Source organism: Sciurus carolinensis, chromosome 10 (assembly GCF_902686445.1).
Source record: "Sciurus carolinensis chromosome 10, mSciCar1.2, whole genome shotgun sequence".
Classification (NCBI taxonomy): Eukaryota; Metazoa; Chordata; class Mammalia; order Rodentia; family Sciuridae; genus Sciurus; species Sciurus carolinensis.
This window is the reverse complement of record NC_062222.1, coordinates 60,848,045-60,872,784: the sequence shown is the minus strand read 5'-3', so window position 1 is coordinate 60,872,784 and position 24,740 is coordinate 60,848,045. Positions and strand designations below refer to the sequence as shown.

General features: G+C 35.9%; 1 protein-coding gene across 3 annotated transcripts in view; it reads left to right on the top strand.

Moving 5' to 3' along the window:
* Positions 1-24,740, top strand: part of Bmpr1b (bone morphogenetic protein receptor type 1B) — a 399,910-nt gene that overhangs the window by 124,351 nt on the left and 250,819 nt on the right. The window contains exon 1 of one of the 3 annotated variants that reach the window (XM_047566824.1): positions 5,394-5,412. The exons of the other annotated variants lie outside the window; for them this stretch is intronic. The gene's annotated coding sequence lies outside the window, so the exon portion shown is untranslated. Of the gene's footprint in view, positions 1-5,393; positions 5,413-24,740 lie in introns of those variants that run through there. 3 annotated transcript variants of the gene reach the window in all.

Sequence of the window (24,740 nt, the reverse complement as noted above, 5' to 3'; positions counted from 1 at the left end):
ATAACAATGGTTGAAGATAAAAAGTGAAAAAGTCTTCCACTCAAATGGTGTGTGTGTGTGTGTGTGTGTGTGTGCACTAAATCATAATAAGGAAAAAGCTTGTATGCATATAACAATAGGAAATAACCATTTTAGAGAAGAACGCATTACTGCAGATTAAAAAAAATCACTCCATTTTGTTAAAAAATTAAAACATTCTGCAGGATACAATTTCTAATGTATGCATCTAAAAAAAAAGCTTGTTTTTAATTTTAAAATTAACTGAATTACAAGAAGTTAACAAGTAGATGTTTTCAGTAGTTTTGATCATAACATTCTTCATTATTGATTGATGAAGCAGGTCCCAAATCAACAAGACTGTTGGAGTTGAGTCACAGAAATACTGTTTGTTATAATGGCTCTATGTTCTATATTATATTACAAAATTGTCAAATATACATTCTTTTCAAAGTCATGGAAATTGTTTTTAAAAATGACCCCATACTTTGCAGATAGCTAAAGATAGTGGACAGTTTGTAGTAGGTAATCTCCTCAAATCTTTTTTCCAAATGATGTGAAATAAAATGATAAGGAATAGATTTTAGTGTAAAACCACAAAAGCATCACTTAGAGCGTGGGGCTCTGGATGTAGCTCAGTGGTAGAACACTTGTCTAGCACGTGTGAGGCCCTGGGTTCTATCCCCAGTACTGGGTTTGGGGGAGAGTACCACAATTGCAGATTACCTGTGAGCCCTGTAGTCCTTCCCTCTCCTTCCTCGCCCCTGTCACGCTGTAGAACTTTGCAGTTTAAACAGTCTGGAAACACTGATAGGAGGAAGTAGAGCAACACTGGCCAGGGAACTTGAGGGTGGGAAAGAGTACCACAAAGGTTACATATATCAAAATCTGGAAATACTAGGGAAAACACACATACACACAAAACAGCTGGGCAAATTGGGATCCAGGCAATGAGGAAAAGATTTCAAAGTATGAGGTATTTAAATTGCCAGGCCAAAAATTTGATGGAATTGTTTTTCAAATGCAAAACCTTTCAGGGAAGGAAAAAAAAAAAAGCATATAAAAGTAAAGAAAAAGGAGTTCTTTGGCGGCTGGTGTTATGGTTTGGATCTGGAATGTCCCCCGAAGGCACATGTGTTAAAGGATTGATCCACAGCAAGGTGTTATGGAGAGTGGGTGAGGCCTAGTGGGCGGTCTGAGGTCACTGGGCATGCGTCCTCGGGTGGCCTGTGGGACTCGGGCCTTTCCTTATTTTTACTTCCTGGCTGCCATGAGGTAAGCAGCTTGCTGTGCCACGGGCTCCCCCATGATGTGCTGCCTCACCCTGTGCCAAAGCAGTGGAGCCGTTGATCATGGACTAGAACCCCAGAACTGTAAGTCAAAACACATTTCCTGAGGCTGGGGTTGTGGCTCAGTGTACAGCACCTGCCTAGCACGTGTGAGGCACTGAGTTTGATCCTCAGTACCACATACAAATAAATAAATAAAGTAAAGGCATTGTGTCCATCTACAACTGAAAAAAAAATTCAAAAATTTCTTCTTTTTAAGTAGATTATCTTCAGATACTTGATTATGGTAGTGGAAAACTGAGTAACACAAATGGTAAAGGGGAAAAGAAGGAAAGGGGACAAATTTGGGATTCTATAAAACAAAAGAGAACCACAAACTTGGAGGATTTATACCCCTTCTGCCCCTGTCACCAAAACAAGCAAACACAAACCAAACAAACCTACTGGAGAACCTGGACTTTGCAAGAATGGCAGAAAAATGAGTCTTTAAACTAGGAATTTTGTAAAATACCTCAACATCACAAAATGGACAAAAATAAGATAAATCCCTGCAGATCAAATGAAGAAAATGAGGTAATCAGTTTTCATACATATCCACTAAGGAAAATACCACTTCTACTTGGGAAAATAACCAGGAAGCAGGATAAAACTGTGTATTTTGAATAGAATTAAGCCCTTAAGAAAACCACCTTCAATTGGGAACTTAAAAACTAAAAACAAATGGAGGAAATAAGGAGAAATAAAAATATAGTGCATAGAACTCAGATAATAAATGGAAGAAAAATACAAAATTATCCAAAGAATAAAGATAAATAGACTCAAATGAAAATTAATAACAGCATCAAAGAAAGACAGGAAAACTACCAGGCGATTATAAATGATACAAAAGAAGAAAGTAGTGAAATTGAAGTTTTGAGATGAAAATCCCCTGCTGCTGCTGCTGGTGGGGTTTGTGTAAGGTTGCAGGCCCCTGTCTCCCAGAAGAGTGGAAGCTCACTGTCAATTTCTTCTTCTTTTTGGGTTCTTGTTTCGTGAACTTGAAGAATGAAATCCACAGACCAGGATGAGTGAGTGTAAGAGTAGGATTTATTGAAGAATAGAACCTGGAACAGAACTCTTGCAGTGCCAAAGGGGACAGATTTTCTCTGAGTGTGCTCGTCTGGGGTTTATTTAGCACTTGGGTCACTGCTCTTGGTCCAAACTTAGGCTAATTAGCGTTTGGAAATGTACTAACCCTATTGGTTGATTCTCGAGTCCCACCTTCAATTCAGGTCTGCCCCATGTTAATTTTCTCACTACAGGTCAGGAAGTGGGTGGCTGTACGTGTTCTGTGCTCCCAGGTTCTAGATTGTAGCAGGCACCTATCAGGTGCCCAGGCATGTCCACTAAGGGTGACAGGTGACGCGCTTTGGCTCATAGCGCCTTAGGTCTGCTCTTTTGTGGTGTATTCTGTGAGGCTACAGGCCATACTTGCTACTTGCTCCAGTTCATCTGGGCCACCACTCTGGTGCTCCTTTGCTTGACTGCTGCTTCTCAGCAGGGACCAGTAGGCCAATTGCATGGCTTGGCAGAAGAGGAACCATGTCAGTAGGTCATAGAGAAAGGAGGGGAAATGGAAGACAGGCAATAAAAAAGTAATGTTTGTATTATTTGGCTCTTTGAAGAAGAAGACATCAATTCAAGGAACTAATGATGAGAAGGTAATTCAGCAAAACTTTTCAAAATAGAAAAGAAAAAGCAAAACACCAACACCCAAGTCTCTGCACATTGAAAATGCTTACATGGGAAAATTAGCCTCATGCATTCAACTTGGAGATTTAACCTATGTCAGTGATCATGATAAAGTCCTCAAGGCCAATAGGCAAAAAAGAGCAAGTTATTTTACAAAGACAAAATAGAGACTAGCATTATATTTTCAAACTAACATTCAAAGCAAGGCAACAATGGCATAGTTTTATTATTATTATTGTTATTCTCAGTGAAATAAAGTGCGAACCGATATTCTATATCCAAACTATCCTCCAAATATTAAAAATTTAGAAAACCAGTATTTAACATACAAGATGGGATTTTGTACCCATCTGCTCTTTCTGAGGAATTTACTAGAGCAGAAGCTTGATTCAACCAAATGATGACAAGAAACTTTAGTATAGGAACTGATGGGGTGAGCATTTAAAAATAAATAAATATGCATATAAAACTAAAACAAAGGTGGAGATTAGATAGCCCAACTGAAAAATCAGAGAAGAGAAAAATAGAGACAGCTCCTTTGTTGTATTGGCAATAGAAATAGATGGTGTTAAAGGACTACATGATTCTTCATAATAACATGAGTGATGATGATACTGAGCACTTTCTGTGTATCAGACATTATTCTGAGCACCTGATAAACATCATTTAATTTTTTTGCAACTATTGTACGAAGAAAATTCTGTTATTAATTATATTACAGATAAGGAAACTGAGGCAAAGCGAGATTAAGTAGTGACTGGTTTAAAATTGTTAAGAAGGGATACTGGGATTGAGGCAGAGGAAGGCTAACTGTAAATTTTTCTTGAACTCATAAATTGTTTCACTGACCCAAATTTTTTAGGCTAGTCCCAATTTGAAATATTTTGGCACTAAATAACTTTATTGGCTTTTGTTAGAAAAGTCATTGATGATATGTCTCAGTATCGTATAATAATTTCTAAAAAACAACAGCAACAACATATTTCTAAGGAAATCATTGTTTCTTACATCAAAAACCTGAGACTTTTTGCCAGTATTAAAACATTTAAAATCTTGTGGTTGTTATGGTTTGGATCTGGAGTCCCTCGAAGGCTCCTGTGTTGAATGCTAGGTCCTCAGTGCAAAAGTAGATGGGACCTTTGGGAAGGTGATTGGGTCATGGGCTCTAACCTCACTGCTGGACTAAACCATTGATGGAATTAGTAATTTGATGGCATTATTGGGAGGTGGGAGAAATTGTAGGATGTGGGACCTCATTAGAGGAAATAGGTCACTGGGGGTGTGCGGTAGAAGGCTATGTCCCCACCTTGTCCTCTCCTCCTCTGCCCCTCCTTCCTCTTCCCTCTGTCCCCACAGGCTTCCATGAGGTATGCCATGACATAAGCAGCTTTCCTTTGTCTTATCGCCCTGCCATGATGTGTCTGCCTCGACACAGCCCTAAAAGCAATGGGCCCTGCTGGCCATGGAATGAAAACCCTGAAATTGTGAGCCAAAATAAATCTCTCCTCCTTTAAGTTGTTTTTCTCAGGTGTTTTGTCCCAGGGACTAGAAGCTGATTAACATAGTGGTACCTAATACTAATTTAAATGGGACTTTTTTTGTTTAAATAAAATATAGATTTCAGGAGTCTTATTTTTTCTTGTTTTAATAGTATCCTAGAACGCCAACCTAGAGGAAATTTACAATGATGTTCTTTTGGTCTATGAGTACTGGAAGTCTCTTGTGTGGCATTGAAATTCCACCTCTTCCTAAATGAGTTTTTACCATAAATAGTATAATGATGATGTCTCAAATGTGTTATCTCCAAGGAAACATAATTGAGTTTTAATGAAGGTATTTTATTCCTTATCCTCCTATTTTTGTTTATATTTACTTGTGAATAAATTGCATAGCTTTAAAAAAATTGAAAATTTTAAAAATTGTGATTAATTTTTTTGTATACAATACGTCATAATCTATGAATTGATGTTATGTGTGATAGGCATTCTGAGCCAGATATTTCTAAGCCTGGCCATAGCTCTATACTATCTCTACTTGCCAGATGAAAAAATAGAGGCACAAATTAGCAAAGTGAATACAAGTTAAGATTAAAATTCAGGTTCATGCAGCACCAAAGTTTGTGCATATTCTACTCTGCAGTATTATAGTTCTGATATATATGTGTGTGTGTGTGTGTGTGTTGTTTTACTAAAAGCAATCTTTGAAACAACAGATTGCACTCTGAACGAGAAACTTCTCGATAGTTCTGTACCGTCTGCTCTTTTTGTTGCTCCTGCTGTTTTGTAGAGAATGCCTCCCAGACAGAATCACCATGGCTTTCATGTTTCTAAATGGGAGACCTGAGAAGGAGCCCCAGTCTTCCTGCAAGCAACAGATGGTTACTGTTTAAATGAGGGTAAACTGCCCCTCATCTATGAAGTGACTTTAGTTTTTTGTGAGATGGGTGGATTTGGAGGTTAGGTCACAGGAATAAGCTAGGAACAAGATTTAGGAGGAAGAAGAAATAAACAAACCAAATATCTGTAGCTTATTTCACCCTTATATACTCTTTAATCACAGTCATGTGGCAGGTTGTATTTTTCTGCCCTCTGCTCCACCCCAAATAGAGGGGGAGGGATGAAGGGAGAGCAGTGCGGCTGTTGGAATTTGTAGTGTGTTGGCATCTAGCAGTGCATTTTGCTGTGGGATAAGTCCTGTGGCTTGTTTTCTGCCTTCGTGAATAGAGCCTTTCCAACTTTGCCAAGCCTACAGTTAATGCGGTCAAGGGATTTATTATGAAATGTACTAAATCTTGGCATGGAGCTAATTGCATATAACAAGAAGCGTGCTAGAGACTTGGACCTGAGAAGTGACACATGCAAAAAGCATTCTCTTTCTGATGCTGCTGAAAGAGGTTTTGTGTAGGGGAATGTCTGCATGTCTGCACTTATTGCTAATGAGGTAACTCCCCCACCCCCAAAGTGTATTTCTGAGTTACTTGTTAAAATAAATGAAGACTTTTTTTCCCCTCTTTTTTGCATTTGTATGAACAACTGGCAGTTTAAGTATGACTATTTATTTACTACATTCACCTCTCAACTTCTTAATATATCCTAAAAATATATTTATGACAGTTTAAACTACATGAATATAATTATGCCTTAGAGTAATACTTACATAAGATGTAAAGGAGAAGTTGTATTAATTGTCTTGGGTTGATATAACAATATACCATAGACCGGGAAGTTTAAACAGCAGAAATGAATTTTCTCACAGTCCTGGAAGTCCAAGGTCAGGGTTCCACATGGTTGGGTTCTGGTGAGGGCTTTCTTCCTAGCTTGCAGATTGCCACCTGCTTTTTTGTGTCCTCCAGGGTCGAGAGGCAGAGTGTGTTCTCTGGTGTTTTTTCTTGTAAAGAGCACTAATCCATCCTCATGACCCCACCCTCCCGACTTTATCTGAACCTGATTACCTCTCTAATGTTCCATCCCCAGGTGCCATCACATTGGAAGTTAGGGCTTCAGCATATGAATTTGAGGGGGCACAGTTCAGTCCAGGGCAGATATTTTTAAAGGAAAGGGCAAATGTTGCATCCTTTTAAAGTCCATTGTGTACCCCCAAAACTTTATCTAAAAATGAAGCTTTAAAGTAATAAAGAACGGCTTTTATCCTTTTCTATGATTTTGGTACAATTTTGTTGTCTGAATTTTCTCAAAGTTTTATTAGGATATTCATTTATATATTCCTCAGAGCACCCTAAGGTACAAAATGTACGTAGTAGGTGCTTAATATTTGTTTGATCATTAAGCACTTGATGACTTAACATGGTTTGTAACTTAAGACATTTTGCACTTTCCCTGCCTACGTGCCATGTGAATCTTATTATTAAATGTGTAGAGGTAAGGCAGTAAGTCTTGGTTCAGTGGAACGGTCACACCCACCCACTTCTGATATTATGATAAGCATTCCTCCGCAAATAAGACGACTGGATTCTGGAAACAAAAAGCCCGGTATGTTTAAGGCACGAACTCAAAGTTTCATTGATTTCTTCCCAGTTTGGTAATATTCCTGTGCATGCAAAGCTAGGGGCCTGATACTTAAAAAGCAAAGGGGAAGAGAGTTGTTATAGTGTCTTCCATCATATGGTTAACAATAATATTTCTGGTACTAGTGGTTTTAGAAATAGCAGTCAGCCTGAGCTTAAAACATAGCAGTAGTGGCCATGAATTTCATCCTTGGCACAGCAAAAGGAAAATGTTGGGATGAAAGAGTATGTAGCATCTGATGAGGGAAAAATGAGATAACTTTCAAAAATAGAGTATCAAAGAGGTTGTTTGTGCCCTCCCCCAGCATTGCAGATTCATTCATATCTAGGGCTTATGAAATCTGTTAGAATTGTGATCAAGTACCAGAAATAGGCATTGATTGGGGTGATTGAAACCTGATGATTTCCAGAGAAAGAATGGCTTGCTTGTTTGTTCATTCAGCATTTATTTGCACAGGCTCTCCTGCAATGAGGCACCATGCCAAGGACCTAACAAAGAGAAAAACCAATGATAAGATTTTATTGTCAAGTACTTCATTTTTATTTACTTGACGAATATTAAATTGAGTCTCCCCTACATATAAAGCACTGTCCTGCCTCTCGGGATTAAATATACTAACATCATTAAAAATGGTTCTTTTCAAAAAAGCTTATTGTCTCATTTAGGGAAATTCACATAAACATGTAATTGCTCTTAGTTATTAAGTTTAATAACTTGAGGTTTGGTGCCAGGTCTAAATGGAAGTTAACATCTAAGAGGAATGTAACAGCTTTCTAAACAATTCAACAAGTCTGGTACGTGTATCCCAATAGATTAAGTCATTGCTATCCAAAAGGTGGTCTGGTAACCAATTTCAGTGTCATCACCCGACCTTACAAAATGCAGAATCTCAGGTCCCACCTCAGACCTATTGAATATAGTCTACCTTTTAAAGACGTTTTCGTGATTCATATGTATATCAAAGTTTGGGAAACCTTAATATAAGGTTTAGCTTGAATTCATAATTATAGGACATGAAATTTTATTTGATCTCATTGTTGAGATGTTTTATTTGCATATACATCCTTTTTTAAATTGTAAACAAATGGGGTACAACTTGTTTCTCTGTTTGTACATGAAGTAGAGGCATACCATTTGTGTAATCATACATTTACATAGGGTAATGGTGTTTGATTCATTCTGTTATTTTTTTCTCCCTCCCCCACCCCTCCCACCCCTCTTTTCCCTTTATACAGTCCCTCCTTCCTCCATTCTTGCCTCCCTCCCACTCCCCATTATGTATCATCATCCGCTTATGAGCGAGATGATAAGTGTTTATCATTCACTCTTTGTTTTTTTTGAGATTGGCTTATCTCACTTAGCATGATATTCTCCAGTTTCATCCATTTGCCTGCAAATGCCATAATTTTATTATTCTTTATGGCTGAGTAATAGTCCATTGTATATAATATACCACAGTTCCTTTATCCATTCATCAATTGAAGGACATCTAGGTTGGTTCCACAATCTGGCTATTGTGAATTGAGCACCTATGAACATTGATGTGGCTGCATGACTGTAGTAAGCTGATTTTAAGTCCTTTGGGTATAGGCCAAGGAGTGGAATAGCTGGGTCAAATGGTGGTTCCATTCCAAGCTTTCTGAGGAATCTCCACACTGCTTTCCAGAATGGCTGCACCAATTTGCAGCCCCACCAGCAATGTTTGAGTGTACCTTTTTCTCCATATCCTCACCAACACCTGTTGTTGCTTGTATACTTGATAATCACCATTCTAATTGGGGTGAGATGGAATCTTAGTGTAGTTTTGATTTGCATTTCTCTTATTACTAAAGATGGTGAACATTTTTTCATATGTTTGTTGATTGCTTGCAGATCTTCTTCTGTGAAGTGTCTGTTCATTTCCTTAGCCCATTTGTTGATTGGGTTATTTGTATTCTTGGTGTAAAGTGTTTTGAGTTCTTTATATATTCTGGAAATTAGTGCCCTATCTGAAGTATGAGTGGCAAAGATTTTCTCCCACTCCGTAGGCTCTCTCTTCACATTGCTGATAGTTTCCTTTATTGAGAGAAAGCTTTTTAGTTTGAATCTATCCCAGTTGTTGATTCTTGCTTTTATTTCTTGTGCTATAGGAGTCCTGTTAAGGAAGTCTAATCCTAAGCTGACATGTTGAAGATCTGGACCTATTTTTCTTCTATAAGATGCAGGGTCTCTGGTCTGATTTCAAGGTCCTTGATTCATTGTGAGTTAATTTTTGTGCAGGGTGAGAGATAAGGGTTTACTTTCATTCTGTTGCGTATGGATTTCCAGTTTTCCCAGCACCATTTGTTGAAGAGGCTATCTTTTCTCCATTGCATATTTTGGCCCCTTTGTCTAGTATGAGAAAATCGTGTTTATTTGGGTGTGTGTCCATGTCCTCTATTCTGTACCATTGATCTACCTGTCTATTTTGGTGCCAATACCATGCTGTTTTTGTTACTGTTGCTTTGTAGTATAGTTGAAGTTCTGGTATTGCGATACCCCTTACTTCGCTCTTCCTGGTAAGGATTGCTTTAACTATTCTGGATTTCCTATTTTTCCAGATGAATTTCATGATTGCTTGCTCTATTTCTGTAAGGTACATCATTGGGATTTTAATTGGAATTGCATTGAATCTGTATAGCACTTTTGGTAGTGTGGCCATTTTGACAGTATTAATTCTGCCTATCCAAGAACATGGGAGATCTTTCCATCTTCTAAGGTTTTTTAAAATTTCTTTCTTTAGTGTTCTGTAGTTCTCATTGTAGAGGTCTTTCACCTCTTTTGTTAGATTGATTCCCAAGTATTTTATTTTTTTCGAGGCTGTCGTGAATGAGGTAGATTTCCCTAATTTCTCTTTCTGAGGATTCATCACTTATGTATAAAATGCATATACATCCTTTTTAAACAAGCTTTTCTTGAACACAAGTGTTTTGAATGTATACTAGGTACTGTACTGGAAACTGAGGTCAAAAAGAAAAGATAACTTTTAATCATAGTTCATAGTGAAATTCTATAACTCAAAAAAGAAGTAATTATATCAGTATGAAGAGAAGATATGAGTCCTAACCTGGACCTTGAGAGATGCACATGGATTTATTCAGTGGGAAGGGGAGACTATAGATAGGTTATTGAAAGTCTTAAAAACTATTAGGTGAACTCAGTCAAGTTTTTATATTTTAGTGCATTTTGTCAATAGTATACAGTTGTACTTTGGTTCAGGAAGGGTGGGATAATGAACTTTAGAGTTCAATATGAATGGTTTTATGTCCTGATCAGTTTCTTCATCTGTAGAGTGGGAATACTAGTCCTGGACGATTTTAATGAAGATGTCAGGAGAAAAATTTCAGCACTGTGGAATCCAGTAAGTTTTAAGTGTTATTAATGATTATAAGTATAATTTAAGTTTTTCTGTATATAATCTTTCTAATTTACCAAAAGGAAAATATAACAACGTGACATGTGCTTCAAATAAGTCTTCCTCTATAATATAAATGAATTGAAAACATGTTAGAATAAAAAAATGAAAAATAATGAGTCAGAATGTCCACAGACTGAAAAAATATTTTTACCTTCTCAAAGAGGAAAATTTGCAAGCCCAACGTTCTCTTTTGGCTTCAGACTTTGCACTTAGTGTTTATAGTCAATCCCAGGACAGGCACTCTCTGTCTATAGTAATGGGCCATTTCAGTCCTTCTTAATGAGGCTTTACCCCAATGCCTTTTAAATATTTGAATAGGAAATTTGTGTGAAGTGGGCTCTTCACCATGTTGTGTGTGGGCTTCCCAAGAAGAAATAAATGCATATGTTCTTAGATAAAATCAGACTTCTCTTGTTCTTATTTTTTATTATTTCATAAATTCAGGAAACACATTTTGGTATGATGCTAATAAAGAACAGCTGATTCTTTCTCATATAAACAAATTAAAATTAGATTTCTCTAATCAGTGAGGAAAGAAATGTTCTTTATTCAGTGCTCAGGAACTGGGTACACTTGTTTTGTGGCTGGAGTCTGACATGACTTCAGGCAAAATTTCTTGGTGCCTTTCCATTCTTGTAAAATGGCATTCTGACCAGTAGAAGGCAAAATGTAAATGGGAGGTATTAATCTCAAACAAGGCAAGAATGGTGGAGAGGGTCTACTGCTGTGTAGCAGACTCTGAAATGGATATCAACATAAAGCGGGCCGCGGTACAAAATCTGAGTCTCACAGTGAAATGTGCTACTCAAGGTAAACAGTTCACTTCTGTTGTCTTTGGCAGTTCTTGAGAACCTTGTCATGTTAATGTAGTTATTGAAATTGAATTTGGAAATTGTAATGTTGCTCTCATATTTCGCTTAAAAACAGTGCTGCTAACTCCCACCTTGAAAGGAATCACATGTATCACATGAGCAGAGTACTGGTAATATTGTAGTAAATCCATAAAAAGGATAGTGAAATGAAATATTATTAAATAAGAAAGCCCAACGAACCTGCATTTTCTTTTTGTAACTTGTTTGCAGTGAGATGCGTAGTATAAAAATAGCCCACTGCCCACGTTCTCTTAAATACACAAATGGTATTCACTGTGTGTCAGAGATTGCCCTGGGTCTCTGTGACCTTGGCAACATTCCAGGGGTTACATTTTCACATAGATAAACTGATCTTGAACAGTTTCTCCAATGTATTGGCACAGGCCAGCTTTTCTTAAAACAGTAAGCATTTATACCTTCTTTCTCCACCTATTTTCCCTCAACAAACTTAACCATTATGGGGGCAGGAGGTGGGGAGAGAAGGAAGAGAGTAGGCCCTAATGATCATTTATGTAGACATTTCCAAATAGTCTCTGGTAATGTTGTGATTCCTGATCTTGGTCCACATTTGCCCCATCTTTTATTTTAAAGAATTGACATTTTAAGGATTGCCTTCTGACTATATTCTATTTTGCATATTGACCCCAATATAACAGTTTAAAGGGCATTTCTAAAACTAGATAGGTATTTTCCCTGACATATCTTTTGATAATTTTTCTAAGAGTTGTTGATTTGACTTTTGGTTATTTGGAATTATTCGAGAATAGTAAACTTCTTATAGTTCTTCATACACATGGTAGTCTTGGTCACTGAATACTGAGAGAGTGTGCTCTCTATACTAGTTATTTTACTTTTTTGTTCTTTCACATTTTAGCATATTCCTTAAAATGACTTTGATTAAAGTAAGTTCCTTTCCTTATTATTGGAGTCCTAAAATTGTTTTATATTCATGATGAAGCTTGTAATTTCCTCTTCTGAGTTCTCTGAGTATTAGAAAAACTTACTCTGCGAGTACCATGATAGAGAAGAATAATAAAAGAAAAGAAAATAGTGAATATAGATGTCCCAAGATCTTCAATGCACCTTTGTATGGGAGAGACGTGGTAGTATCATGTTCAACTTTTAATGTAAACAGGTATCACAAAATTCTTTTTTCTGCTTGGTTTTACAGTTGTATAGTTAGTCCAAAGTCGAAAATGTGTTTGTTCTTGAAAGAAAAATGTCTCGCATTGCTTAGATTAATGGTGCTTTAAAACATGTTTATTCAAAAATGGCAGCAAAGAGGTGAGTAGGCTAAATGCTCTGCATTAGAGATCACTGTGTCATATACAACAGATGCCGTTAGTGAACTGTTTATGTAGCTGCCTTCAATTTTCTTTGATTTATTATCTATGAGAAAATGAAATGTTTCGTCTCCATTTTTTAAACAAATATGGAGATTTTAGACAAACATATACATTAATTCTAAAAATCAATTCCTGAAGAAACCTTAGCCTGCTGCTTGTCAGCTCTTTCGTTAAATTATATATTTAGGTTCTTCCAAGAAGTACTCCATTGAGAAATTGGTTCAAGGAAAACTGTTTTGATTTTGGGTTCTTAGAGGCATCCATTGGTTAAATTTGACATATGATACTTCAAAACAATCATTAATAAATACTCTTATGTTTGAGATGTGTGACATCTGTCTTCTTTGAAGGGTTATAAAAAATGTGCCCTATATGTACACAGTTAGTATGTGATATTTTTCCTAAGCCTTTGTTTCCTTTGTTTTCAGTCATTAGGAATCATCCTGTGAACATTCTAAAATATTCAAAAGTAATCGTACTATATGCATTATTTAGTGCTTAAAGTTATGCAAACACACAAATCATAAGAGGCAGGGATATTTGTGGCTATCTGTAGGATGTTCTAGAGACCTTTTGGTTGGTATTGGACTTCCATTCTACTGGGAACATATATATCTTTCAGTATGTTCTTTGTGATAACTCTTACCAGTATCACGTTTTAGATGTAACTAGCAGGATAGCAGTAAAAACTTTCTACTTCCAGAGATTTATTTTTCATTCAGTGATATAGTCCTTGTTAAAAGCTCTTTGGGGATTTGTAAAAAATATATGTATTTTCTAATACTAACTCAAAGGATAAAAATGAATAATATCTTTCACTAAGGATTTGAAAAAAAAATTATTCTCTTGTTGCTGTATTGATGTGACTTCTCAAATTCATGATATATATGTCTATGCATATACATTGCCCATGAGTATACACGATTTTTGACAGGTAAATCTAGGCTTGATTTTTAAAACATCTGTTCCAGTATAGAAAGAGGAAAGTTTGGGGATGAAGTTTTTGATTAACATTTGAGAGGTGATTTTATATGATTATTTTTTGATGCCTTGAGATTGCTGAATCCAAATCTGAAAGTTGAAAATTAGCTATAATTTGACCATGATCCATTTCTTCACCATTTAATAATATAATTTCTTTGATTATGTTCTAATGCTAGGAAATTTTGGAGCTCTAAATTACTTAGAAAAAGAGTTCCTTAGAATTATTTACAAATATCAAATGTCAAGTTGTTTTTAACATTCTAAATGAAAATATAAGTATTTTGAGAAAAAATACTACATAATTTTTAAAACACATTTTTGTGTATTTTAGGTTAAGCTTCTGAACTTTTGTGAGAGTTAGTTTTTTTTTTTTTTTTTTTTCATTTGTCCCAACAAGTAAAATTATAGCTATAACCAAGTATTTGCAAAAAATTTTGGGGTCTGAGAATATTAAAATATTTTATAAAATGGTTAAGTGCCAAAACTAAAACCCTGTTGTAAGGAGATGCTTGGACCAATAAGTTAATACAAATAATACACAGAATCACAAGTGAGTAAATAGAGGATACTGATTTGAAAGGTGGAATATTTCTTGGAGTATTTGTGATTATATGTAGTAAGCAATATTCATAAAAGACTAATGAATTTATACTTTGGCTTATTCATGAATCTGAAAGTTATCATAGGGAAGCCTGAGACAGGTTTACCTGATAGGCTTTGCATACTTAAATGTCAGCCAGTTAGAGTAGGTTTGGGACCTTGACCTTGTCTTTCTGAAGCTTGATGATAAGAACTGCCCACTCCCCAGCTAAGCCTGACTCCTTGCTGCACCATTACCACAGGGAGGGGGATTAAAGCTCCAGGTCGGAATCACATGGCTTGGCTTTTGTCCCAGTTCTTCCTGCTTGTGTAGGATGACCTTGAGTGGACTCCAAAACTTCTTGTGCCTTGGGTGCTCCCAGTGTAAATAAGTGATAATAATATCTATTCCTACATGACTCACAGATATTCAGTCATTGTAGATAATGTGGTACATTTGAAGACATTTGGGAGTTTTGGCTGGTAAAATGTTATTCTTCTGTCTTGCAGTCACCTAGAAAACTAGAGCGTTAGTAGCTGTCAGCTGCCCCCTTTATAGTGCCCCTTGGCTTTTGCTTAGAATATCTGGTGCATTTTAGTAAAACCTTTAAAAGTGTTGAAAGAAAGAAAAAATAAGCTCTAATGCTGCATATGTCTTTCTGGTATTTTTTTCTAGGCAGTTAAAATGAGAAGGACAATAATGGATTTATTCTTTATATGTTGCTTTTTCCATGTAATATTATAACACAAGGATTTTTTTTATTTTAGCACCAAATTCTTTGTAAACATTATTTCTGATAGGTGTATAAGACATTCAGCCAGGGAGCCAGGGAGACACACTGTGGTTTACTTGCCTCTGCAATACTTGGTTGTTTAGATTGTTTCTAGTTTTTGATTGTATATGTAATATTATGCCATTGGGCACATCTTCATAACATTGTTCTGGCTTTGGCATGTCTTCTTAGTTTTGATTCCTAGCAATAGAATTACTGAACAAAAGAGTAGAAGTGCTTTAATGTTCTTCATAATTACTGACAAATTATTTTTGAAAGAATTTAAACATACTTTAAATTTGCTCTTTGGACATTTTTTTGGCTTTCCACTTTATACACACTTTTTTTCTTCCTCTTTGAAATATGCTCGACTCCCTAGCATACTTAAATAGGATCATCATTTTTCTCAGGTGTTTGTCCCCCACATTCATTAATTTAACTTGAAATTTCATTGTGTTTCTTAGGTAGTAATGATTAAAGGTGTATAAGTTTTCTGAGGCTGCTACAACAAATTACCACACGCTTATTGGCTTAAAACAACAGAAATTTATTCTGTCACACAGGGAAAGTACAGAAATTTGAAATCCATATTCCTGAGCTGAAATCAAGGTGTCAGCAGGGCTGTGTTCCCTGAGTGTTGTGAGCCATTGATGGGCTCATGACATGAATTCATCCCTTTTCTCAAATGGCTTCTAGTGGCTGCTGGCATTCCTTGAGTTGTGGCCCTGCCACTCTAGTCTCTGCCTCCTGGCACATTCTCTTCTCCTGGTCTGTATGTGTGCAGTCTTCCTCTGCCTCTCTCTCATAAGGATACTTGCGATGGCATGTAGGATCCACTGGCCGTTCCAGGAATCTCCCTATCACAAACTCCTCAATCTAATCACATCTGTAAAGAGCCTTTTCCCAATAAGGTCACATTTATAGAATCCAGGGATTGGGGTCTTTGGGGTCAGCCATTCAAGGCCACAATAATAGTTTGTTCCTAAGATGAATACTTTGAATAATGATTTGAATTTCCCTTTAAATCTTATATATTGATGAGAGCAAAATAACTGGGACTACTGGGAAATGATGTAGTTGAATACAGTGTGGGAATATGAACATAGAGATGTAAAGACTTACAGTAGTACTATTTCTACAAGTATTAATATGACTTCCTGTTAAATGTGGCATGCTCATATTTATTTGAGATATAATAGAAGAAGAGATCATAATTTATGATCAATTTTTAGGAAACTTTTCATTAGAATATGAAGTTTTCTACTTCAGACTCATGGAAAATCAAGAGAATTTATTTTAGTAACAGCGTTAAGGAAGATATTAAAATTTTTCCTTTTGAAAATGTAGTGTATGTACTGAAATTAAAACAAGCATGTTTTCTCTCTGTAAACACTCTTGATGTCAACTAGTGTCCCCTGTTTATCCACACGTGGTGCAGTTATCATTTCAGGTATATTTTTCTGACAGTCTATACCAGGTGTAGTGCTTGCTTGTCGCTACTGTACAGTTTCAGAAAATAGTGGGTTATCACTTGTAGACTCCCAGGTGAGAGAGGAACTCAAGGAAGGTGGGAGAAAAGGCAAGGGTTAGAAATAACTTGCCAGTTCTAATCTTCAGAACCTTTGCATAAACAAGATTGGAATGAAAACAGTGTTTTTTTTTTTTTTAAATTTAGAAACCTGTAACTTATCCAATCATAACATTCCATGCTGAGTGCATGCACACTTTTAGAAAGACACCACAGTGTAATGCTTGAGGTCCCCCGATCTCCTTCAGTGCTGGCTTTGTGTATAACTGAACTTAAGACGTCAATTGGCTGCATGGTGTATTTTTATATTGCATTCAGTAAAATGGAAAGAAAGGATAAAATAACCAGTAAAAAATAGTTAGCAGAGTGGTAATAAGTTTTAAGACTATTTTACATGTTAATCAGAGTGTCCATTCCTATATGTCACATATTTTCAGTATTTAGACTCAACTAGAGACATTGGAAATGTGTTAGAAACAAGGACTGAGGTCTCAGAAAAATACAAAAGCAATCTAAAGTAAACCCAATGTCCTGCACCTGATTATTTTGTTTGAGTACAAATGTCTCCATTTGAGGCAATAGTTGGAACAGCAACTTAATACCAACTACTATTATTTTGGTATTAAGAATATCAAGTAATAATTATTTGATTACTTCTTAGGGGATGAAAATAATTTTTTAATTTTGTTATGGCAAATCTTGGGAACTCAAATGAGTTATAAAATAAGCATCCTTCTGTGTTCAAAGTATACTTGTGACCCACACATCTCTGAAATCTGAAAGGTGGTTTATCAAGCAACAGAACTTAAAAGAAGATGAATACTGGCCCCCTCAAATACCTTAAATAGCCCTTAAAAATTTACCCTGAGAGTGACAGACATCCACAATTCTATACCTCACATCTATATGAAAGGTAGATAAAGCTTTGTGACACTGAGGACTGACAGCCTGGAACCTCTTGGGCAAAGGGCAATTTAGATATACCTGCTGTTAATACTCTGCAGAGTAGGGAGGGACCCTCAGCCATAAATGGAAACATAAAAGAGAATTTTCTTCTCCTTAGCACAATTGAGCATGTGAAGATTTTTGTTTCTGTTGTGCAACATGTTATAAGATCTAATACACTGTTCTGAGATGCCGCTTATTACTGGGGAAAGAGTGCCTAGTACACCACTAGGTCTTTGTGTTCAGGTCTTGGGAGGGTCTGAGATACCAGATGGCAGTTATTACTGCTGCAGATGATTATAGGGGAGCAAGCAGAGTGACCTGAGGATTTAGACTTTATTTATCATGACCAAGAAATTTCCCCCTACATTCTTGACCAACTGTTCACTTCCCTGAATTTTGGACTCAGTCATCTCCAAATATGTATAATCTAGGAAATAGAAACCAAACAGCAGGGAAGCTGGGCACAGAGACACACACCTGGAATCCCAATGACTTGGGAGGCAGGAGGATCACAAATTCTAGACCAGCTTCAGCAACTTAGAGACACCCTATCTCTAAATAAAAAGGGCTGGGGTTCCTTTCTCAGTACTGCCCCAAAAAGCAAAAACACAGAAAAAAACAAAAACCAACAATGAAGTACCTACTTTATAGTTACCATGTTGGCAAAAAAATGATATGTGATATCCCAGCATTGATCTGAATGTGGCAAAAGAGAAATTATTTTTCTTCACCTTAGAACTCAATTTGACAATTCTTGGTAAAGCAGAGAGAATGGTTGCAGCCTCTGACTCAACACTTCCATGGCTATGAGTCTGCCCAGAGGAGCTCTCTTGCATGTGTACAGGAGCATTGTACCGGGTGTGTTTATTCATACATGAAGCAGAGTGTGGTGGAGATAAGACATGTTCATGTGTGTTAATTCTGCTATAGTCTGCTTCATTTCAACAGTAGAATGGGAGCTATGCAAACTGTGCGTGTGTGTGTGTGTGTGTGTGTGTATTGTATACGTGTTTAAAGGGCAGCTACTCGAGGAATGAATAACAAACTGATTTTTTATGCTGTAAATATAGAAGTTGAAGTGAATTGATTATATTTTTACCTGCATCAATGGGAATACTTTTAAAATACACACGTGTATGACAAAGTTAGGAAAAAATGCTGCATAAGGGTTCATATCATATAGTACCGTTTATGTGAAACTTTGACCTATAAAATATAACATTATCTATTATGTCTAGGCATTCATACATATTAAAACAAAAAAATGAATGGAAATAATAGTCTGATAATTATCTCTGCAGAGAGAGAGAGAGTGGGAAAGGATGGTGGGAAAGACTGGGTAATGATATTTTAGTTAATATCTTTAAGCATTTCTTGACAAAAATGAAGATTTTGAAGCAAAAAGGGTAAAATGTTGATAATTTAAAAATTTTTTATCTTTTTCTGTTTATGACAACTTAAAATATCTATTGTATCTTTAGAAAGGTGGAATAATTGAGTTATCGATTAATAACTTTTTGGAACTTCTAATCTCTGAATACATTAAATTTAATATTTTAAAGGAAGAATGAATTGGTATATCCCAGATGTCTCATTTGCTGATCTATGCTGTACTCAGCTTCATTTCAGTGATGAAATGGTTGAGAGTAACTTGGAATACTCGATTCTTTGCTTTTGCTGTTCTCAGTGAAGTCTGTAGATTGCTGAATTTCTTATTTCTGTGGATAGTGCTAGAACAGAAACTTTGAGAGGCTGGGATTTTGATCTCTATTTCACCAGTGGGTGGAGTAGCAAATGCCTGACCCAAAATAGAGTGTTTTAGTCAGCTTTTTCGTGGCTGTGACCAAAAGACCTGACAAGAACAATTTTAGAGGAGTTAAACTTTATTTGGGGCTCATGGTTTCAGAGTCTCAATCCATAGATGACTGGCTCCATTGCTCTGGGCCCAAGATGAAGCAGAACATCATGGAGAAGAGTATGGAGGAGGAAAGCAACTCAGGTTATGGCAACAGGAAGCAGAGAGAGCTCAGCTCACCAGGGACAAAATATAAACCCCAAACACATGCCCCCCAGTGACCCATCTCCTCTAATCACTCCCTATTTCCTACAGTTACCTCTCAGTTAATCCCTATCAGGGAGCTCATAAAGTTCACCTCTGAACTTTTCTGCATTATTTCACTTATGAACTTTAGGGGGACACCTTATCAAACATAGGGTTTGGAAATATTTGTTGAATGAATGAATAAATGGATAAAGAATGAATCTGTAGCTTCGAATGCTTTTTCAGAACTTGTTAGCATATGCATGTAGTACGACTGGGGCTAATTACCTGCAAAGTTAAGTTATGGCAAAAGACAATACGCTGTTAATCTGTTCCTTTCTTACCTTCTAGAAAGTAGTATTGGGGCATGATTTCTCTGGACTGACTGATCAGCTACCTAACTTTGAAAGATAGGAACTCAGTGTACTCCCATTCATTCCTCCCTTTCGTACACCCCCATTTTCAGTTAATTCAGAGTTAAATTAGTGCCCAGGTGGACACAATGAAATTAATTTGTGTATATCTGTATCTCTGTTCTATCTGATGGTTTCTGACGTGTTGTGTTGTTTTTGTTATTTTATTAACCATGTTTCATAACCATGTAAACTTCCTCAAAAGTCTTTTGAAACAATTAGGACAAATCATTTCCCTAGAAATTGCATTTGTTTTGTATAATTCATAACTGAATTCAGTTAAAATATGGACTCCAGACACATTTTAAATGGTCCTGTATTGTTTTTTAATGAGCCACATGCAACAGGAATATCATTTTATGTGAAAGTAATTTGTCCTGCTAAGCCTTTCAAAACCCTAAATTTTAATAGATAGTAATATGCCATTGTATCTTCTGGAAATATGTGCAATCGTGTACAAATGTAGAAGGTAAGTCTTAGAATCTTTAAACAATTCATGTTTTTGGAAGGCACCATGAGAAATATTTTGAATAAAGTATTTTAAAATATATTTCATGTAAGACATACTCTATCTGTGAATTCCTTTACACACATTGTTCAAAGATGATGAAATTTTTTTTTTATTTAAGATGATTATATTGGTTAGAGATTCTTGAATTTCTCACTTGACTAAGTAGCATGAGTTAGGTTAAACAACTTTTCCCACTCTTTGTATTAAGGAAATTTAAAGTTTTCAAATTTGTACTCCATACAGTAGTATTTATGTAATTATCATACCACATGTTATGAGATAGCAATCTGACATCAATGATTTGCTTTAAGAGTGCCTTTTGGTACATGAGAATGTTATAGTGTATATGTAACCATATGACCTATGAATGTATAGTCCTGTAGTAATAATTTATACCTGTAATAGTGACTTCGAAGAACTAGTAACTTTCAGGCACTTTGCTACTTTAGTTAACTTGAATGTTAATTTTAGACTGATATTTTATGAAGGATCAGCAATATTTATTATATGGTATCATACAGTAATTTAGAATATCAGATTAGCTCCTTGCCTAAGTTATTGATAAGTACGATTTACCACATTGCCTTTGTAGTAACTTGCTGTGCAGGCTTTGCATTCAGCCAGCCTAAGTGATACATGAATTACTAGTAAGAAATCAGACTATAAGCCTTTGATCAGGTGTGCAGCATTCTTTTGCTTATTCTAAAATGAGAGGTGTGATAATCATGTAGAACATCATTTTCTCTGGTAACTGGTGTGGAGGTAATTACTCTGAAGTTTTAAAGTATATTAGATTGTGGAAAATTTATGCATCCAAAAGGTAAGTTGTGAACTTACTTTTTAACATTGGCTTGCTTTATTGTGCACTTTAGTAAGTGGTAAGAAAAAGATGGTTGTATTATTGCATTCTTCTTTTTGTTTTTCTTCATCATCCCTTAAATTTCTGTGTGTAAATGCTACAAAAAAAAAAAGGCAGTATTTTATTTCACTTATTTTTTGTTACTGAGGATTGACTCTAGGAATACTTTATGTCTGAGCTATATTCTCAGCCCTTTTTATTTTTTATTTTGAAGCAATCTTATGTAATTTCTGAGTGTCTCACTATGTTGCTGAGGCTGACCTCAAACTTTCTTCAGTCTCCCAAGTCACTGGGATTATAGGCATGAGCCAACACACCTGGCAAGAATATAAAAGCAGTGTTTTATATGAGGTAGTCTACCCTACATTAAATTCTTATTTTTAAAATAATTCTGAGATTTAAAAGTCTTGGAATTTTTAAATAATTCATGTTTTTTGGCAGACACAATGAGAATTATTTTGGATAAATTATTTAAAAATACATTCCTTTATTTAAGTCATGTTTTGTTTGTGAATTCCTTTACATATATTGTTCAAAAGTGGTGAAATTTTTCATTCAGTTTATAATTATGATTGTTAAGGTTTGAATTTCTCACCTGACCAAATAGCATGATTTAACTTAAATGACTTTTTCCCATTCTTTGTTCATTAAAGAGCCCATTATGTTTCATAATTCATTGGATTGCTTTGGTCAGACATAGCAAATTTCCCCATTTTAATTTGGTTTAGAATATATATATATATTGCCATTCAGTATTGCTTCTCTAGTGGACAGCTGATGACTAAAGCAGAGTAATTGGTTAATAGTTTGAAAACTATAGTTTTAATAATCAACTTGTGGTTTAGCAGCTTATTAACAACTGTAAATATTGTTTTTACAGATAAATGAAAATCAATTTCTACTTTCTGTTGCTTTGGGTTTTTATGAAAATCAGACCTCTTTTACCAATCAGATCTTATACTTACATATTCCTCCTTCAGATATCACCCCTTTGATTAACTCCATTGTAAACTGTACCCAAAAGATGGTCCTTGTGACTGTGTTGCATGTTCTGGATTCCTTTGCATGACCTGGCAGCCTCAATGTTCAGAGCTCCTTAGAGGGATGCTTGCCTACCTCTGGCACTGTGGCTTCCCTCAAGACAGGTTATCTTGTTAGTGCTTGCTGGGCAGGACAGTTTCCTCCCTTCCTCTCCCTCCCTTCCTCTCTGAGTTTACATTTTTTTTTTCTGATGGAAAATTTGGACTTTTTACATTCATTATGAGGACAGTGTTATAGCAGGAATATTTTTTCCCTGTCCCCCAACACCTTTTAAAAAAACAACAAATTTATTTCCCTTTGGTAAAGCATGAAACTGCACAAGAATACTTAATGCATAATAAGATGAACAAAGTAGTTTTGGTGATTTTGAAGAAGTATTTAACAGCTAAGGTTTATTCTTGTCAAGGAAATAGTTTTTGTTCAGCCAACATTTTTCTTTGCTGAATAGTGTTTGGATTTAATTCATATTATCTGCAGTGACTCTACTTTTTCCTGGCTGCCTAGGCTGAATAACTCCTTAGATTGATATTTTCTTTGTGTAGATATTTTGATAAATCAATCAGTTTAGAGTCAAGTCTAGTTGATTTGAGAATCAATTTTTTTAGAAATCAAATGGTATTTAAAAACTGTGAAAATGCTCTTTGAGACCAAATTAAAATTAAAGCTTCTTTTTTTGTTTCAGTTAATGTATTATTCTGTCAAAAATCCCAGTTCAAATATTGACACATTTCAGATTAAGCATTTATTTATGTCTTATATGGGCAAAACCACATAAAATATCAACACTTGATAGGCAACAGGTCTAAAGCGAAATATTTGATGACCCACTAAGGGTCTTTATGTTTAGCCAAGAAAGAGTCCTCCTTTTGTTTTACATCTCCCTGGTCAGATCTATTAATGTTGAAGTAAACCTTTGAGGGCAAGCATATATCCTTTATTTTCAATTTTTAGGAGTAGCTCACATTTTTGTCTCCATAACGTAAACATGTTGTGCCAGTTGTAATTTTGTCAGTCCGTGGGTTCTGCAGGGTCATTCTTGGATCATAGTCTCTGTCAGGATTATTCCCCTTATCTCTAGGCAGATATCACAGAATGCTTCACTGTTCTTTCTTTGGAGTACCTCTCAGCACAATGTTATACCACAGCCCTCAGCTTCAGATCAGCAGCTCTGAAATGTTTGACAGTCATACAGGCAGGAAGGTTTTTCAGAATGATGTCTGTACTTTTCTCTAGATGTATTTCTTTAGAATTTTGAAGGTGGTAGTTGGATCAGTACATTTTTGAACAGCTTTTTAGTATATTTTGATATAGTCCCTTAATGAAGAAACATGACTGTACCACATGAGTATACCATAAGCCCTGGAGATATATCATTGGCAATATTCCCATTTTAAATGAGAGGACATCATCATTGGTGCTTTCTGACACAGAATGGAAATGCCCATAACTAGTGAAAAAGAATCATGCTTTATTAACAGAAAAAAATCATCTGTCATTCATTCAGTCACTTAGGGTGCCAATTATGAGTCACTATTCAAGACTCAGCACCCAGGCCACTAACAAGGAAATCACGTATGCACAGTGCTTGGTCCTCTCTCTCCAAAGTTTCTCTCCTTCATTTTTTGTTTTCTTAACTAATTTGTCCATTTAGATGTAAATGAGTTAGTGCCATCTGTCTCAGTGATACCTGTACCAGAACCTCTAGATAGAATTGGAGGTCAACTCTGTAGTACTGTAGAATTCATGACATATTGCTCATCTGCCTGTCATTGTCTGTGAAAGTGTTCTCATTACTTGTGGTGGCTTACTTGTGTGGCCCTCAATGGACTATGAATTCTTTCAGGGGAGAGGTGGTGACTTGTGCTCTAGTCTGGGACAACTGTGTCCCCAGTGCCTAATACAGTACTACTGATTTTTATCTAGTGGTAAAGTTAATGGGAATATATGTGTCTGAGGTTTTTTTTAAAACATATATATTTTTTAGTTGTAGGTGTGTTTTATTTTTATGTGGTGCTCACATGTTCTAGGTGAGTGCTCTACCACTGAGCCACAATCCTAGCCCCTTGTGTCTGAGATCTTTATGAGTGAAAAGGTAAGAGTCTTACAGAAGGGTCTGTTCCAATAAATATAGGAAATCTTGCCTGTTCTTCTTAGCAGGAAATAAGATATTTTCCTAAAATTCACACTCTTTATATTGAGTTAGGAGGTTTGACAGTATTATCAGAGTTTCAGAATTTTGTAAAGGTAAATTTGACACTACTTAGTGTTTATGTCTGATCCTTCACATGCTACATTTGGTCCCTTATTAAGTCATGCAGCAAGAATTATTTATTTATTTATTTATTTATTTATTTATTTATTTTTTTT